Below are 9,097 nucleotides of genomic sequence, written 5' to 3'. Positions count from 1 at the left end.
AGCATTCTGGCAGGCAGGTTTGCCACTGCTACACGGGTGGTTTTAAACTGAATAAGGGGGGTGGGGTGTCGAATGGGCTAGTGGAGGATGGAGTTAAAGGGAAAGGGTTTCTTAAATGTGTGAGCGTAGAGACAGAGGGGTGTAAAATGAGGGTAGAAGCAATAGGTAGCAAGGTGAAAAGTAAAAGTGGCAGGCCGGAAAATCCAGGGCAAAAATCAAAAAGGGCCACTTTTTAACAAAATTGTATAAGGGGTAAGAGTGTTGTAAAAACAAGCCTGAAGGCTTTGTGTCTCAATGCAAGGAGCATTCGTAATAAGGTGGATGAGTTGAATGTGCAGATAGCTATTAATGACTATGATATAGTTGGGATCACGGAGACATGGCTCCAGGGTGACCAAGGCTGGGAGCTGAACATCCAGGGATATTCAATATTCAGGAGGGATAGAGAGAAAGGAAAAGGAGGTGGGGTAGCGTTGCTGATTAGAGAGGAGATTAACGCAATGGAAAGGAAGGACATTAGTTTGCAGGATGTGGAATCGGTATGGGTAGAGCTGCGAAACACTAAGGGGCAGAAAACGCTGGTGGGTGTTGTGTACAGGCCACCTAACAGTAGTAGTGAAGTTGGAGATGGTATCAAACAGGAAATTAGAAATGCGTGCGACAAAGGTAAAACCGTTATAATGGGTGACTTCAATCTACATATAGATTGGGTGAATCAAATTGGCAGGGGTGCTGAGGAAGAGGATTTTTTGGAATGTATGCGGGATAGTTATCTAAATCAACATGTAGAGGAACCAACGAGAGAGCAGGCTATTTTAGACTGGGTATTGAGTAATGAGGAAGGGTTAGTTAGCAGTCTTGTTGTACGTGCCCCCTTGGGCAAGAGTGACCATAATATGGTTGAGTTCTTCATTAGGATGGAGAGTGACATTGTTAATTCAGAAACAATGGTTCTGAACCTAAAGAAAGGTAACTTTGAGGGTATGAGACGTGAATTGGCCAAGATTGACTGGCAATTAATTCTAAAAGGGTTGACGGTGGATATGCAATGGAAGACATTTAAAGACTGCATGGATGAACTACAAAAATTGTTCATCCCAGTTTGGCAAAAGAATAAATCAGGGAAGGTAGTGCATCCGTGGATAACAAGGGAAATCAGGGATAGTATCAAAGCGAATGATGATGCGTACAAATTAGCCAGAAAAAAGCAGCATACCGGAGGACTGGGAGAAATTCAGAGACCAGCAGAGGAGGACAAAGGGCTTAATTAGGAAAGGAAAAATAGATTATGAAAGAAAACTGGCAGGGAACATAAAAACTGACTGCAAAAGTTTTTATAGATATGTGAAAAGAAAGAGATTAGTTAAAACAAATGTAGGTCCCTTGCAGTCAGAAACGGGTGAGTTGATCATGGGGAACAAGGATATGGCGGACCAATTGAATAACTACTTTGGTTCCGTCTTCACTAAGGAAGACATAAATAATCTGCCGGAAATAGCAGGGGACCGCGGGTCAAAGGAGTTGGAGGAATTGAGTGAAATCCAGGTTAGCCGGGAAGTGGTGTTGGGTAAATTAAATGGATTAAAGGCCGATGAATCCCCAGGGCCAGATAGGCTGCATCCCAGAGTACTTAAGGAAGTAGCTCCAGAAATAGTGGATGCATTAGTAATAATCTTTCAAAACTCTTTAGATTCTGGAGTAGTTCCTGAGGATTGGCGGGTAGCAAACGTAACCCCACTTTTTAAGAAGGGAGGGAGAGAGGAAAACGGGGAATTACAGACCAGTTAGTCTAACATCGGTAGTGGGGAAACTGCTAGAGTCAGTTATTAAAGATGGGATAGCAGCACATTTGGAAAGTGGTGAAATCATTGGACAAAGTCAGCATGGATTTACAAAAGGTAAATCATGTCTGACGAATCTTATAGAATTTTTCGAGGATGTAACTAGTAGCGTGGATAGGGGAGAACCAATGGATGTGGTGTATCTGGACTTCCAGAAGGCTTTCGACAAGGTCCCACATAAGAGATTAGTTTACAAACTTAAAGCACACGGCATTGGGGGTTCAGTATTGATGTGGATAGAGAACTGGCTGGCAAACAGGAAGCAAAGTGTAGGAGTAAACGGGTCCTTTTCACAATGGCAGGCAGTGACTAGTGGGGTACCGCAAGGTTCAGTGCTGGGACCCCAGCTATTTACAATATGTATTAATGATCTGGATGAGGGAATTGAAGGCAATATCTCCAAGTTTGCGGATGACACTAAGCTGGGGGGCAGTGTTAGCTGTGAGGAGGATGCTAGGAGACTGCAAGGTGACTTGGATAGGCTGGGTGAGTGGGCAAATGTTTGGCAGATGCAGTATAATGTGGATAAATGTGAGGTTATCCATTTTGGTGGCAAAAACAGGAAAGCAGACTATTATCTAAATGGTGGCCGACTAGGAAAAGGGGAAATGCAGCGAGACCTGGGTGTCATGGTACACCAGTCATTGACAGTGGGCATGCAGGTGCAGCAGGCAGTGAAGAAAGCGAATGGTATGTTAGCTTTCATAGCAAAAGGATTTGAGTATAGGAGCAGGGAAGTTCTACTGCAGTTGTACAGGGTCTTGGTGAGACCACACCTGGAGTATTGCGTACAGTTTTGGTCTCCAAATCTGAGGAAGGACATTATTGCCATAGAGGGAGTGCAGAGAAGGTTCACCAGTCTGATTCCTGGGATGTCAGGACTGTCTTATGAAGAAAGACTGGATAGACTTGGTTTATACTCTCTAGAATTTAGGAGATTGAGAGGGGATCTTATAGAAACTTACAAAATTCTTAAGGGGTTGGACAGGCTAGATGCAGGAAGATTGCTCCCGATGTTGGGGAAGTCCAGGACAAGGGGTCACAGCTTAAGGATAAGGGGGAAATCCTTTAAAACCGAGATGAGAATAACTTTTTTCACACAGAGAGTGGTGAATCTCTGGAACTCCCTGCCACAGAGGGTAGTCGAGGCCAGTTCATTGGCTATATTTAAGAGGGAGTTAGATGTGGCCCTTGTGGCTAAGGGGATCAGAGGGTATGGAGAGAAGGCAGGTACAGGATACTGAGTTGGATGATCAGCCATGATCATATTGAATGGCGGTGCAGGCTCGAAGGGCCGAATGGCCTACTCCTGCACCTAATTTCTATGTTTCTATGTTTCTATCTTCAGCCCTACCCTCTCCCCCATGCACAGGGTGTCCAAAGATGAGGATGGCGGGTGAGAAATGCAGCCAGAAGGCAAGTAGCAGCCGCTTTAGATATCGGAGCAGGGGATGTAGCCTCACACAATCCATTTACACGTGGTTTACAGATTCTTCCAGCCCACAAACGTGACAGGCGGCTGGTGAGTCTGTGAACCGCGAGAGAAACAGGTTGCAGGGGACTCCGGTGCAATATCCTCCACCTCAGGTCCCCGAAGTGGAGGGAGAGAATCCCTGCGTAGAGGGACCCCCCCCCCCCCCCCCACCAAGCCTTGGCGTTGCCTGCAACCAGCTTCAGTGCGTCCCTCAGCACGTACTCCTGCAGTATGCAGCGGGCCAGTCGGCAACATTCTCCGACAGACATCCCGCTCCACTGGGTGGTCAACAAAGCTCTGGCAGATCAAAGGGCGTCTTTCACCGAGTCGATGACCTTCCAGCAGCACTCGATGTCAGTCTCTGAATGTGTCCCTGGGATCAGTCCGTAAATCACAGTCCTCTGTGACAGAGCTCTCTGTGACAGAGCTGTTCAGAATAAATCGTGACAGGGACCCTTGCAAACCTCTCCAGACTGTCTTTGCAAATCCACACTCTGCAAAGAGGTGGGCAACCGTCTCCTCTCCATAGCAGCCGTCCCGAGGGCAGCGTGCGCTGGTAGTTAGGTTCCGACGGTGCATGAAGGATCTGACTGGGAGGGCTCCCCTCACCGCCAGCCAAGCCAGGTCTTGGTGCTTGTTGGTGAGTTGTGGCGATGAGGCATTTCGCCAGAGAAGCTGGGCAGTCTGCTCTGGTAACCACGCCACAGGATCCATGGAGTCATTTTGCTGCAGTGCCTGCAGGATGTTCCGTGCTGACCACTGCCCGATGGACTTGTGGCCAAAGGTGTTGGTCTGGAAGAACCTTTCCACAAACGACAGATGATGCACAATGTCCAGCTGACTGGCATATTTCATGGCATCTGCGCCTGGCCCATCCTTCGCAACACCGGGGACAGGTTGAACCTCAGCAGGTAGTGACACTTGGTGCCCACGTGCCTTGGCTCTACGCTCCGCCTGATGCAGCCACACGCGAAGGTGGCCATCAGGGTGAGGGCGACGTTGGACACGCTTTTACCCCCTTTGTCTGCCAACTTGTGTATTGTGGCCCATCGCACCTGGTCTATCCTCGATCCCCAGATGAACTTGACGACGGCCCGGGTGATCCCTGTGGCATAGGAGGGAGGGACAGGCCACATTTGGGCCTAGTACAGCAGCCCCGAGAGCACCTCACACCTGATGACCAAGTTCTTTCCCGTTGCTTTCACAGCTCCAGCTTCTTCCCAACCTTGGCTATCCGCTCCAGCAAAATATTGTCACATGCCTCAGCCCCCTCAAACCAGATCCCCAGCACCTTCAGGCTTGATGGTGAAGGGGACGGAAGAACGTTCGGGCAAGTTGCCAAAGAGCAAGGCCTCGCTCTTCCTGCGGTTCACCCTGGCTCCCGTGGCCGACTCAAACTGGTCGCAGATGCTGATCAATCTGCGGACCGAACCTGCATCCGAGCAGTAGATGGCGACATTGTCCTTGTACAGGGAGTTTTTGAATTGAGTGGCCCCACTGCCTGGCAATGTTACTCCTCTTATGCTCGCATCCTTCCTGATGGACTCGGCAAAAGGTTCAATACAACAGACGGCCAAGACAGAGGAGAGAGGGCAACCCTGCCTGACTCCAGACCTGATGGGGGAAAGTGTCTGATTCCCACCCATTGATTTGGACTGCACTACAGATATCAGTGTAGAGCAGTTGGATTCAATTCCTGATTCCCTCCCCAAAGCCCATTTTGGAGAGCACGTCCCTCATGTACATGTGCGATGTCCTGTCGAAGGCCTTTTCCTGGTCCAAGCTGACTAGGCAGGCATCCACCTGTCTGTCTGAGATTTTCCTGCCAGGTACAGCACAGGTTTGGTCCGGGTGGATCACCCATCCCAGGGCAGACTTGACCCGGTTGGCGATGGCCTTAGACAGGATCTTGTAATCAACATTCAATAATGTGATGGGTCTCCAATTCCATATATCATTCATCTCCCCCTTCTGCTGCAGATTAGGGTGATGGGACTCAGCACTGTCTTGCTCTCTGAACCCCTTTAAATATGAAGTACTTCTTGATGTTCTCCTGGGTTGCTTCCCACCAGTGTGTCGGGGAGTCAAAGAGGGGCCTCACCGTTCTCCAACATGTATAGTCCCTCTTTAGCTCCTCAATGTACTCTGGGGTGAACAGCTTCACATTGAACTTCCACGTCCCTCTGCCTGCCTTCCGGTACACATTAGTCAGCCGGAGCGGAGAGCCACGGTACATTACATCCACCACCAGGAGAAGCCCCCCCCCCCCCCCCCCCCCCCCCCCAACCACCTCCCTGACCTCAGTGATGGCGAAACTCCCTCCCCGCAGCAAGTTCCCCGGACCGGAAGCGCGGCAATCGTTGCCTCCCCGACCGTACCGACAGTCCGTGTGGCCAGATACTGCGAGGCGTTTACACATCGCACAGTGTTCTTCACACTGTGCACGTTTAGCGAGGCCAGTTTTATCTCCATTGCCCTTAAATTGTCACTGACCATGATCTTGTCCTCTCATGCCCACCGCTTTGGTGAATTGCAGCACCGTTTCTGGGCTCAGGTACTGGGTGCTGGCATCCTCAAGGAGGGGGGGGGGTCTCCTCTGGCATAGCTGAAGTTGTTGGAGGGACCCTCCTTGTTCCACCCGCATCTTGGCGCAGCGTCCCCTACGTCTCCTGTAGCTGGCGTACGGTGGCTGATTCAGTGTTCCCGGTCTCCCGGAGCTGGGGGACATTGGCCGTTGCACTGCTCCCGGTCTCCCGGAGCTGGGCCCCATTGGCCGTTGCACTGCTTCCGGTCTCCCGGAGCTGGGGCCCATTGGCCGCTGCACTGTTCCCGGTCTCCCGGAGCTGGGGCCCATTGGCCGCTGCACTGCTCCCGGCCTCCCGGAGCTGGGGCCCATGGGCCGCTGCACTGTTCCCGGTCTCCCGGAGCTGGGGCCCATTGGCCGCTGCACTGCTCCCGGTCTCCCGGAGCTGGTGCCCATTGGCCGCTGCACTGTTCCCGGTCTACCGGAGCTGGGGCCCATTGGCCGATGCACTGCTCCCGGTCTCCCGGAGCTGGGGCCCATTGGCCGCTGCACTGCTCCCGGTCTCCCGGAGCTGGGGGACATTGGCCGTTGCACTGCTCCCGGTCTCCCGGAGCTGGGGGACATTGGTCACTGCACTGCTCCCGGTCTCCCGGAACTGGAGGACAACACGCGTGTCCTTTCCCTTTCCGATCTCCTCACCCATTTGCTTCCTCTACCTCCGTGGTTGGGTCCACGATGTCGCCTCATCCTCCGACGAGGAGATGTTGCTGGCGTCGGTCTGGGAGAGGACTGGGAGAGCATTCATAGCAAAAAGGATTTGAGTATAGGAGCAGTGAGGTTCTACTGCAGTTGTACAGGGTTTTGGTGAGACCACACCTGGAGTATTGCGTACAGTTTTGGTCTCCTAATCTGAGGAAAGACATTCTTGCCATAGAGGGAGTGCAAAGAAGGTTCACCAGACTGATTCCTGGGATGTTAGGACTTTCATATGAAGAATGTCTGGATAGACTTGGCTTATACTCGCTAGAGTTTAGAAGGTTGAGGCGGGGTCTTATAGAAACTTACAAAATTCTTAAGGGGTTGGACAGGCTGGATGCAGGAAGATTATTCCCGATGTTGGGGAAGTACAGAACAAGGGGTCACAGTTTAAGGATAAGAGGGAAGTCTTTTAGGACCGAGATGAGAAAATCATTTTTTACACAGAGAGTGGTGAATCTGTGGAATTCTCTGCCACAGAAGGTAGTTGAGGCCAGTTCAAAGGCTATATTTAAGAGGGAGTTAGTTGTGGCCCTTGTGGCTAAAGGGATCAGGGGGTGTGGAGAGAAGGCAGGTACAGGATACTGAGTTGGATGATCAGCCATGATCATATTGAATGGCGGTGCAGGCTCCTGCACCTATTTTTTATGTTTCTATGTTTCTGTGACTCTTTTCTTAGACTTTCCTGTTCCCTCCGGCCTTGGCTCTTTGGGCAGAGCCCTCTGGTGTTTCTTGCTTTTCACCGCCTGCCATGCCTCCTCCTGTCCCCCCCTCTTCCATCGACTCTTCTCCTGGACAGGGGGCTGGGGGTCTCTGTCCAGCAGTTGGTTGGGGGCTGGAGGTGGTCAGGCTGTCCTCATCCCTGTTCTCTCTTTCTGCTGGGGTCTTGGCAGTGGTGGGAGGCTTCCCGCCCACCCTGAGGGTGTTGGCAACAGCCCCTCTTATCACCTGTGCGTAGGCGCAGGCTCTTTTAGGGCAGGCCCAGTAGAAGTGACCTGCCTCCCTGCACAGGTTACAGTTCTTGGTGACTTGGCAGTCCTTTGTCTCGTGGCCTTGCAGCTTCTTCAGCAGCAACAGCAGAGCTTCCTTCCCCTTCTCCCGGATTCTTGCGTCAGCTCCTGCCATCCCGTTCGATACTTGAAAGTGACATCAAAGTGTTCGTTACCAGGGAAGTCCTGGAGACAGGAAATGTCCTTGGCATCAAATTTGCAGCCTCCAGCAAAACCTTCATGTAAAGGAGTGATAGCTGACACACTGTAACCTTTACTGGTAGTTTATTATAGCACATGGCACACACGTCCCAGCACTGACTGCATCCAGCCTTCAGGCGTACTGGGACCTAGTGGGAGGAACAAAGGGAGGATACTACAGTTATACTAATATGATGGGGCGTGGTTAGTGGTGATGAGGTAACTACATTATAGGTTGCATGCATAACCCATCTACATCCTTCCCCTTACAATTTAAACAAGTTACAACAATGGCAGGTTTGTTATACAGAACCTGCAAAGCTAAGCATACTCTCCGTAGCGAGCCGGAGGTTTTACAATCCGACCCGAGCGAGTGCGCACCGCACCTTCACCCTCCCCACCCGAAAGAAGAGGAGGAGGGACAGGAATAGAAACAGGACGGGGAGAGAAGGTGGGCGGAGAACCCAGCTTGGAGGGGGAACGGAGAGGCACAGGTGAGCCAGGTGAAACAGCAGGGGTAGAATGAGCAGAAGTGGGAGAAAGAGAAGACCTTGCAGGGGACAACAGAGCCTGAGGAGCAAAACCGGGAGGAGCAGGGGGGGGGGGGGTACCCGAGGCAAAAGGACCGACCGTGGCATGCAGGGAGCAGAGGGTACGTTAGTGGAGGAAGGCTCGACACGCGACGGAGGGGTATACGGAATCGCAGGAGGTGGTTTGGGCTCGTTAACCGCCAACAGGTGCTGGCGGCTGCGTCGGTATACAGTCCCTTCAAAATCCACGAGGTAGGACCGTGGCGCGCTGTCAAACCCGACGACGGTGGCAAGTCGGGAGTAGCCGGTGGGCGTCTGCAAACGGACGACCTGTCCAGGCATCAGTGGCGAAAGAGGGCGGCAGGATTTGTCATGCGAGCGGCGCTGGATTTCGTGCTTCTGGGCAATACGTTGCTGGACATCAGCAGGCTGCAGGACTTTGGGCATCAGGGACTGCTGGGCAATAGGCATCAGAGGGCGGACAACACGGGACATGAGTCGCTGGGCAGGGGATCCCATGGTACTGTCTCTGGAAATGTTCCGAAGGTTCAGGAGACCCTGATAGAAATCCCCGTTCGAGAGGCGGGTTTGTTCAAGCAGGTGCTTAGCGCTGCGGACCGCCCGTTCAGCTAGACCATTGCTATGCGGGTACTCCGGGCTGCTGGTGAAATGATTAAAGTTCCACTTTGCGGTAAACGCACGAAATTCGGCGCTGGTGAACTGGCGTCCGTTGTCTGTTTGCAGCCGGACAGGGGAACCAAACGTGCAAAGTGACGGCGAAG

Source organism: Amblyraja radiata, chromosome 43 (assembly GCF_010909765.2).
Source record: "Amblyraja radiata isolate CabotCenter1 chromosome 43, sAmbRad1.1.pri, whole genome shotgun sequence".
NCBI classification, from domain to species: Eukaryota; Metazoa; Chordata; class Chondrichthyes; order Rajiformes; family Rajidae; genus Amblyraja; species Amblyraja radiata.
The sequence above is the reverse complement of the archived record's forward strand: the minus strand, read 5'-3'. Positions refer to the sequence as shown.